Source organism: Petaurus breviceps, unplaced genomic scaffold (assembly GCF_028583685.1).
Source record: "Petaurus breviceps papuanus isolate PSGF00001 unplaced genomic scaffold, PetGlider_PUasm1.0 446, whole genome shotgun sequence".
NCBI lineage: Eukaryota > Metazoa > Chordata > Mammalia > Diprotodontia > Petauridae > Petaurus > Petaurus breviceps.
The window spans coordinates 366,808-377,043 of NW_027186338.1; positions in this window are offsets into that span (position 1 = coordinate 366,808).

Consider the following 10,236-nt stretch of genomic DNA (forward strand, 5'->3'; position numbering starts at 1 on the left):
GAGAAATTGGGCCTTGGGGGTGTCTAGGTGGTGTAGTGAATAGAGCACCAGCCCTGGAGTCAGGAGGACCTGAGTTCAAGTCTGGCCTCAGACACTTAACACAAAAACTAGCCGTGTGACCTTGGGCAAGTCACTTAACCCCAATTGCCCTCAAAAAAAAAAGAGAGAGAAATTGGGCCTTCTTCCTCCCATTTTATATTGTATTGATTTACTTGTTCATTTTATTGAACTGTTCCCAGCTACTTTTTAATTTTTTGGTATTTGTTATACTCCTTTGAGTATAGGAGTAGGCAAAGATATATTTCTAAATTAATGTAAAAAGAAAAGATATAAAAAATTTAAGTCAAAATTAAGTAGTCTTAACACAGAATTTATAGATGGATTTACCTCCTTGTTGAAAAAACAAGTAAAAATAGTCTCTTTCTTTAAGTTTTTGTTTTAAGAAGGGCCTTACTGAGTAGAAGAACAAATGGGGATATGTTTGTAAATTAATATAAAAAGTTTAATGTAAAAATTGTAAAAATAAAACATTTTAAAAATCAATATAAGCAATCAGAGTGTAGGTTTTATCAACAATGGTATACTGTTTTCGAAAAACATAACATATCCCTCTTGCTACCTCCCACACACAGATACCATCTAAATCCTAAGGAAGAAAGAATGAAATAGGAATTTCAGGCTAAGTCTATGCTCCATAGGGAGTTTGGAAGAGTAATGTGATTTAGAGGTACAAGTGTTCATGATTCCAACAGCACCTGAGTGATCCTCTTCATAGGATTTCAACTTGCTGGAAGATCTCTGTCTCCATTTACATCAGACAGTGCTTTTTAAAAAAGAATTCTAAACAATCATGAAACAGACCATTTCCTTACCCACCAACAGAACACAAAAAACTGTATTCTACATAAAACTGTGAATCTCCATTTGATAAACCTTGGCTAAAAAAAAGAATGAGAATTCACACACTTCATTTTCTATATGTCCTTTTTTCTGTATTCCCTTCTGAAGCATTTTCTGTACTCTTCAGTGCATTTTTTAAAATGTAATTATTTAACCAAATTTTTTCATCACTATTGCTAACCTAACTTGCCTTTGGCCTTTCTTCACCTCCCCACCAATTAAAACTGAGAATGAAAGGGGAAAAACAACAGCCTTGTAAGAAATAAATATAGTTAAACAAATTAATCCACACAGTATCAATGCCCTGGAATCTATGTCTCTGTGCCTTGTGTCCATCCATTCTCTGCCAGGAGGCTGGTAACACACTTCATCCCAGGTCTTCTGGAGACATGATTGCATTGTTCATTGTACTGGTCATACACTTTTCTCTGTTGTCTTTGCTGGATCCTTATGCAGATCATGCCCTCTGACTCTTCTCCCTTTATCCTACTTCACTTGGTGAGATCCTCAGCTCCCATGGTTTTAATTATAATTGCTTTGCTGACAAGTCACAAATCTACCTTCCCTGCCGCCATCTCTCTGCCAGCCTCTAGTCTGGCGTCTCCAACTGTCTTTCAGATATCATGAAATGTAAGTCCTGCAAGACATCTCAAACTCAACATGTCTAAAACAGAACTTGCTGTCTTTCCCCTCAACTTTCCCCCTCCCCCTACTTTCCCCAGTCGTTAGAGGGTAACAGCTATCTTTAAAATCCTTCCAGTTTAACCTGGGTGTCCTCCCAGGCTCCTCACTATCTCTCCCTGCCTCCCTCTACCCCACATCTAAGCTGTTGCTAAAACCCCTTGCAGCATCTCTCGAATGTGCCCCCTCCTTCCCCTGACACTGCCACCCCCTGGTGCAGCCCTCATCACCCCAGGCCTGGATTGTGGCAATGGCTGTGGGGGGGGGGGGGTACCTACCTCCATTCTCTCCCCACTCAAATCCATCCTCCATTCAGATAACAGTGATTTTTCCTGAAGTTCAGGCCTGACTCTGTCATCCTTCCTACTCGATAAATTCCAGGGGCTCCCTATAGCCTCCAGAATCAAACAAATGTTTCTATTTGTCATTCGAAGCCTATCACAACCTAGTCCCCACTACCTTTCCAGTCTTCTTTCACCCTCACTCCCCAACACGGCCTCTTCAGTCTAATGACAGTGGCCTCCTGGATGACCCACCAACAAGACACTCCCTCTGCTGGTTCTGGACATTTTCTCTGGGTGTCCCCAGACCTGAAATGTCTCCTTCTTCATTTTCACTTACTGATTTCCTTTACATCATAATTGAGATCTCAGATGGGAAGCCTTTCCCAACCCCTCTGCATTCTCATGCCCCCCCTCTGTCAGTTATTTCCTATTTATCCTGCACATAACTTGTCTGTATATCTTGTTTACCAGCTGTCTCCCCGTTAGACTAGAAGCTCCTTGAAGGCAGGCACTATCTTTTGACTCTCTTTTGCCTCCAGTGCTTAGAGCAGTGCCTGGTGCATAGCGGGTATTACTTGATAGATACTGACTGAAAGGCCAACCTATTTAAGGGAGCAGATAGATACCATTCTAACCTAATACACCACTCCCTGAGGATATCAGAGCAGCCAACTGCTCTTGGGCTGACTTGGGACCTTTGGAGAGGAGTGAAGCTGAGGAGGAGCTGCTAGAGAGAGAGCTCCCCTGTGAGCCACATCGAGAAAGCCCGTGCTGCGTGTGGGGATAATCTCACTGCATTCACACACAACATAAAAAATGTTTGTTCATATTACATACATAGTTATTTTATATATTAAATATAAGCATGGTTAAGTATTAATGGCATATACATCATATATTTATATATGAATTTGAGGTATATGTATTAGGTACTTATATGCAGAGCTATAGTGTGCGTGTGTGTGTGTGTGTGTGTGTGTGTGTGTGTGTGTACTGAAAAATGATTCTCAGAGCTCCTCCCTGCCCCAGCTAGTCTGTTGCTCTAAAGTTCTTCACAAGGACATTACTGATGATGAGATTGCATTGAATCTTCTTAACCTGGTCAAACTCCAAACCCAGGCCTGAACTGATTTAATCTGATCAGGTTTGGGTGGAGACAGATCCTTCTGCATAAATAGCCTAGGTCTGAGAGTAGTCTGGCATGATGGGTGGCTAGTCTGATAGAACAAGTATTTCCTCTGAAGATAGAATGATAATGGGTGATATTAGCCCCTGTTGAAAAGGTATTAAGTGACCTACTCAAGACCTCATTTTAATATAACCCCCCCCTCCCAATGTGTTGACCAATCAGAGTTGATTGGCACCCCTTGGGAACACTTACTTTTTGAAGGGCATATAATCCTGTATCCCCAAATCCCAAATTGAACCAGTTCTGAAGGGGACCAGTTTTGGACTGAAATCTCATTCAATGCCTGTCAAGACAGCTTAAGAGAAATAAAAATGTGTACCTGACCTAATTGTCTCTTTCTTAGAACAAATTCTGGTTTGGGGTTTTGGGTTTACAATTAAGATTGGGGTATATGTGGGTGTGTGTCTATCTTAGGAAGCTTATATATTCCTGAAGGCCATCAAAGAGGTCATTCAGCCCAATCCCTTTGAATTGGAAATTGAGGCCCAGAGAGTTTGTCAGGTTTGGAAGGTCACCCAGGTAAGAAGTAGCAGCAGAATCAGGAGCTGCATTAGGGGACCATCCCTTGTCCCAGATTGCTCTTCCCCCTGGACTCACATAGCAGGAAAGGAAAGGGCCTCGAGGGATATGGCCCCCCACTGAGCTTCTCTGACCTTTCCAGCTCTGACTGGACCAGTAACTGCTGATATTTATTGTCTGTGTCTGAGAGGAAAGGAAGATGGTTCTGCCTTCTACCTGAACCTTCTGCTCATTTGATCATTTTCTTCAGGGACAGGCCCAGCCTCAAAGAGCCTCACAAGTGTGCAGAGACCCCGGCACTTGTCACTGATCAAGGGGAAAGAGGGCCATGGCAGGAGATTAGGAACCAATCTCAAGTCCTCTGGGTCGATTGCTCTGGATCCCAGGTCAGAGACCATGAAGGGGAAAGAGAACCTCCTTCAGGTGACAGGTTATATTACAATCCACTGGACGTCTGGCAGCTTTGGGGCTGTATGGGCAATGCTGTGAGAAGAGGACTTAACTTCATCAGAGTTTTGCCAGACAATGATGTTTCTTCCAAGTGCACAACCCAAGACAAAGCAGCCTGACCACATGTGGACTGATATACCGATTTTTCCAAGTTGGTCTTCTTTCTGTGATTTCTGCTTCCTGCTCAGCCTCCAGCCTCCTTGTCAGTATCTCTGGGAGTCAGCATCAAGAGTAAGGCCAGTTCAGACATTTCTCATGACTGTCAAGTGTATCAACAGAGGTCCGCAAAGGCACCAAATCTCCTTATTCACCACTCAGCTAGCCTCAAGAGTGGGGACCCCTGACCACTTCAGTGGCAGAACTGGGACAGATTTCACCCTCTGCATTACCTGTGCTGAACCTGAGGACATTGAAAGCCAGTCAATACCTTGCCTCCCTCAGGGCTACAGCCCCAAACAAAAGCCTCCTAGGGCACAGATCCCCATGATTCGGCTGTCCCAGCTGGTTCCACCTGCCCTGGCAGCTAAGCTGAAGGCAATGTCTGTCCCTCTGTTCAGATGAAGGGAAAGGGGGAGGGGGCTGAAGGGGTTCAGGAACCCAATAACCAGAGTCCCTGGAAACAGTCCGTAATGAATTCATGGACTCAAGCATTCTTTAAGTTAAGATGGCAAAAGTTTATTGTTATGCTTTACAGTGGGCAACAGTTCTTAGGGAACCTGCAACCTTAAAGTTATATAGGGTATAGTTAAAGTGTATATAGGGTAAACTATAGTAAAACATGTGCCAAGTATGTCAAGTAGGTCATTCAGGGCGGGATTATGGAGGAGTTAAGGAGTGGTCAGTTCTTAAAAGAACGTGCACTTTTAATATCTACTGTGAAGGCATATTACCCAGAATTCACCAGGAAATAGCCCAAGGTGGGGAAGGTGGCTGCATGGAGGTGTGGTTTTAGGCTTGAAACGTTCCTAAGTCAGCTAGCGGTCAGGGCTGACAGAGAAGTGTCCAGTGTGCCACCCATCAATGTCAAGTTTGACAAGGTGGATTTTGGGAATTTACACATATCCAAACCTAAGACATACATAATGAGGGATTCAGGGTGTATATAATGAGCTAGGGAGTTACTTATAGATAATCTACTGAAGAATTCATAGTGTAGTTTGTTATTATACCAAGGGGAGATAAGCATTTGGCTGGAGCTTGATCATGAATGATTGCTAGGCAGAGTAGTGATTAGGGAGAAAGATGTTTAGAAATTGGGGTCAGATTACCCAGGCCCAGGCGCGCCTCATCAAAGGGTTTACTGGGCTCTGAAAGCCACTGTGACCCTGGGCCTGACCTGTCTTCTCTCTGAAATGGGGCCACTGACTGTTAATTAATACTGTATGGCAGAGCCATGAACAGTGGCCACAGTTTTCCCCATGTGGCTGATTAATGAGACTTAGTTGTCTTGCTGTGGTCCTTCCCCAAGCAGCTGTAGGAAGGGTGAGGTCTCTCAGCTTATTAAGATGAAGGGTTACAGGGCTCAAGAGAGAAATGTGGGCCTTTTAAGCCATTTGGCACTTTTCTGGTTCATTTTTTAAATTCGAAATTTAATAAACATCAAATAAAATGGGCATTTTTATACACAACATAGTACAGAAAAATTAGATTACATATGAAACTGGGCATCTCTGTTACATACAGCTTGCCTCTCACTTTAAGAAAGTAAAAAATTCAGCACATCACTTTCAAAACTGTCCTACTTAAATGTTCTTCCTTCTGGTCTTTTCCCTGCATTAAAAACAAACAAACAGAAAAGGGGGAAAACATCTCTACCTCCCAATAGAGAGGTGATAGACTCAATAAGCAGAGTGAGACTCAGTTCTGGACACAGTCAATGTGGGAGTTTGCTTTGCTTATCTGTGCATCATTGTTACAGGGGTCGTTTGCCTCTTTTTTTCTTTTTTTTTCAGAAGTGGAGGGGAGTTGGGAAAGGAGAGGAGATACACGCTTGTTAACTGGGGGAAAAGAGGGTAAATATGGCCCTGCTGTTTATATTTGCCAGGGGGGAGGGAAGGGTACTTCAGTGCAATGAGATTTTGCTCCTTTTGAACTTTTGTTGGGTGCGGCTCCTCTGGTGTTCTGTCCTTTTATTTTGCTGTCTTTTCTTGAGCAGAGTTAGCTAAGAGTAGCTCCACAGCTCCTTCCCTCTAACTCTTTCTGAAGTCTCTTTCATCAGAAAACTCCCACTGCTGCTGAAGTTTGGGGCTTAGGGGTGCTCAGGACCCCAAAAAACCAACATGCTGGGTCCTGCCAAATTAATTCAACTCAAGCCTTCTCTCAGCCAAGGCAAAACAAAATTTATTAAAGACTTGCCATAATGGGTATGATGGGGTACCTGGGGTCTAAATCAATTTGTAAAACCAGTTTGTACAACTGTAACTGCAATTTGTATTGTAAAATTGTAATCTGTAAAATCCCTTTCCCAGCTTCAAACTCTGCCCTTTCCCCCTATCCCACACTCTGCCTAGGCAACAACTTGTGACTTAATCTCTTCATGTCTCCTCCTGGTCTGGCCCAAATACTCCTTTGTCCTTGCCTCAGGTCTCCTCTGACCTGGCCCAAATCTCATCTAAACTATCTATGCACTAAAGTCACAAGTTCCTCTCAGTCAGTTCTAACCTTTATCTATGCACTGAGGTCCCTCCCCTCCATCCAGTCAGCCCTGACAATGGCAGCCCTACCCTTTAAAAGTAAAAGCATGTACCCCTCTCACTCACAGGTCCCCTAAAGGACTCTTGCCCGCTTCTCATGGAAGTGTAACAATAAACTTCTACAACTCTCACTCCAATTAAGCCTGAGACCTTGAATTCTTTCCAGATGCTATTGCAGGTTTTCTGGTCTTAGATAAGATCAGTTGTTTCTGTTGAACCTAGAGGGAGACATCCCTCATCAGGTAGACTCTTAAGGAGCCTGAGCATTTGTGATGCTTGTATTGACAAGCGGGCTGGAACAATCTGAAACAGACTGGATCTGAGCCCCTTTGTGGAGGCAAGATGGATCTTATATACCGAAAAATTACGGGAGGGATCTAGGGGTGGTGTAGTAGACTGGGAGGAAGGGTCTGGGGAGGGTCATGAGGAGGAGTCTAAGGAAGATCTTGCTGGGACTGGGATCAGACTCCATGAACCAAGAAAATGGGATTTTGATGGGATCAAGGGTTCCTAATTCCTATACAGATTCTCAATGCACAATGTGGATCCCAGGAAGGGGACAGCCTTAATTTCGCCTACTACAGAAAGTGCATAAGATTCAAAGGATGGAGTTTTTTAACAAATAGAGTAACATGATGCAGTAAAACAGCCCCTGATGTTCATTATGTCACCCTTTGGGAGGAAGGAGTCTTCAAGGTACTTGGACATCTATAGATCCAGCCTCTGCCTCTCTCTTGCACTCTGGACTCAAATCACAAACTGCCCATTGGACATTTCAAACTAGGAATCTCAACCTCCAATCCAAAATGGAACTCACTCTCTTTCTCTTGAAATAAACCCTTTTCTGAACTTCTCTATTTCTCTCAAGGGTACCAACCCTTCCAGACACCCAGATTTGTACTCATAACAAATATCCTGGGATTTTGGTTTCCAAGATGGTAGAGCAAGGAACTCCCTAGAGTCCTCCCAAATTCCTCTCCAAACAACTTTGAAAAATGCCTCAGAACCAATTTAGGCATGGGGAAGCAACTTACCAGCACAGAAGGAAGGTCTGTCTCACTGGGACAGGAAGGAATTCAGTAAACAAGCCAGTTTTTCAGCCCTGGGGCAATCTACCAGCAAGGCCCCACTCCCATGCTGGCCATCAGCCCTGAGGCAAACCAGCAGTGCCAGACTAGAAGCACAGTCAGGCCCCAACTCCAGTTCAGGCAATCAGCAAGACCCCCACCCCCCATTGCTGACCAGTGACAAGGACCTGCCCCTAAAGCCAGCCATTAACTAGACCCCACCCCTGGACTAGCCAGCTGTGAGACTCCACCCCCAAGGCTGGCCAACAGGGAGGTAGAGCCAGCAGGAAGGGTCCCTCCAGTGCAAACAAACATCTAGGACCTGAGGCCTAGTGAAAGCCAGCAGCAAGAAGATTGAGACACTACAGGACCAGAGCCTAACTCTTACATAAAAGTATAAAGTCACAAAATAGAAAAAAATGAGCAAAAACAAAAACAACAACAAAAAAAACTTGACAACAGTAAATTTCTAAGGTGACAGGAAGGATCAAGGCACAAACTCAGAAGAATACAACAGTGTCAAAACAGCTATGTGTGAGACCCAGACCTCAAAAAAATTTGTAAATTGGTCTCAGGCCCGAAAAGAACTCCTGGAAGAGCTTTAAAAGGATTTTAACAAGCAAATAAGAGTAGAAGAAAATTGTGAAAAGATATGAGAGTAATGTAAAAGAATCATAAGAAAAGAATCAATAGTTTGGTAACAGAAATACAAAAATTTGAAAAAGATATGCAAAAATTCACAGAAAAAAAATAGACTTGGCCAAATGGAACTTGGACAAATGAAAAACGAAGAACAAAAACTCTTCTTTTAAAAAAATTTTTTTTGATTTATTTTTTTTTTTTTATTTTATTTTTTCCAAGTTCTTTTTTTTTGGTATATTTAAAAATTCCTTTTAAACTTAAATACAAAACAAGAAAAGAAAAAAAAACATTTTCATGTGCACAGCAAAACATAAGAGAGGATTCAATATAAAATAATACATTTTCATTTTTAAAAAAACCTATGTAATAAATACTACTCATTGTTTTCAAAGCTATCCAGCTTTTCTTTTCTTCCTTTTAGGTTTTCTTTTGTTCTGTGCCGTGAACTTTTTACTTTGTTATTTTTCCCTCTCCCCCCCCCAAAGAAGTCTACAATTAAATGTATATATATATATATATATATATATATATATATACACACACACACATACATATACATTCATAAACAAACATACATACATATACATACTATATATATATATATATATCGACTTGTCATGTCTTTCTCTGGAAGTGAATAGCATCTTCTTTCATAGGTCCAAGTCTTTTCATGCTTTTCCAAATCAACCAGCTCATCATTTCCTACATCACAGCAGTATTCCAACACAATCACATCATATTTTAGAGACTGTCCATGAAAGTTTTTTTCCAAGTTTTTTGCATTCTTTCTATTCTTGGCTATATTGGTTTTATTTATACAAGAAATTTTTCATTTAAAATAATCAAAATTATCCATTTTACACTTCAACAATGCTCTTACCTTATAATGTACTTTAAGGTCTGATACTGCTGAATCTCCTTCCTTTATATCTTTTTTCCCCTGGTTTTTTGAAATTCCTGGCCTTTGAACTTTGTTATTATTTTTACTAACTCAGTAAGATAATTTTTTTAGTAATTTAATTAGTATGGTGTTGAATAGATTAGTTAGGTAAAACTGTCATTTTTTCACTATATTGACTTTTCCTGCCCCTGAACAATAAATATTACTCCAATTATTTAAATCTAACTTTATTATATAAAAATTGTTTTCTATTTATGTTCATATAGTTCCTGTGTCTGTTTTGCAGGTGTACTCTCACATATTTTATACTCTCTAGGTATTTTAAATGGTCTAAAACAATGTTGAATAACATTGGTGATACATAATGTAGTTTCCTTATTTTTCTCTTTTGATTAAACATATTTTAGCTTTAACTTTGTCTGAGATCATGATTACTATCCCTTTTTTGCATAATAAATTCAACTCCAGACCTTTATTTTATCTTCGTGTGTATCTCTCATTTTTATTTTGTTTTCTGAAAGCAACATATTGTTGAATTCGATTTTTTAATCTACTATCCATTTCTGTTTTATGAGTAAATTTATCCCATTCACATTTGTATCAGCAATGCCATATTCACAATGCCTATAGAGATTACAAATATGCTGATATAATTATCCATCACAAAATACGTCAGGTTTGCCATTTGGGGAAATAAACTAGAAAATTTATTAAGATACCAAAAGACTGAGTCCCAAAACCAGAAAGTGAAAGCCATCAGAGTAGTTATGACATTGGCACAGGTAGATAAAGTAGAAAGCACCCACATTTTCAAGCCTTTAAAACAGAACAGGCTACCTCAGGCAAAGGTCCTCCTCTCCCCACTCACAGCAACCACCCAGCGTCCTGGAAGAGCGCTCCCAGCAGCTCC